Source organism: Echinops telfairi, unplaced genomic scaffold (assembly GCF_000313985.2).
Source record: "Echinops telfairi isolate 266 unplaced genomic scaffold, ASM31398v2 ScPeMD7_7469;HRSCAF=8507_1, whole genome shotgun sequence".
Lineage (NCBI taxonomy): Eukaryota > Metazoa > Chordata > Mammalia > Afrosoricida > Tenrecidae > Echinops > Echinops telfairi.
Window position 1 is genome coordinate 17,958,594 of NW_022111373.1, and position 347 is coordinate 17,958,940.

A 347-nucleotide genomic window follows, 5' to 3' on the forward strand; every position below is an offset into this window, starting at 1 on the left:
AAGCTTGAAGGTAAACAAGTGGCTATCTAGCTCAGAAGCAACAAAGCCCACATGGAAGAAGCACACCAGCCTGTGTGATCACGAGGTGCTGAAGGAATCAGTTATCAGGCATCAAAGAACAAAAAAACCATATCATTGTGTGCTATTTCCTAATCCACCAAATTTCTAGCACTCTTCAGTGCCTTTAAATTTCTCTTAAATATTAGATGGTCTTCTTTAACTGGTCTTTCTTTTACTATACCTTTTCAATTAAAAAAAAAAGCATATTGACACTTTAACATTGTACCAAGAAATAATTTTACCAAAGGCTAAACGTTGAGTGTATCTATTTTCTCTCTTCCAAGTGG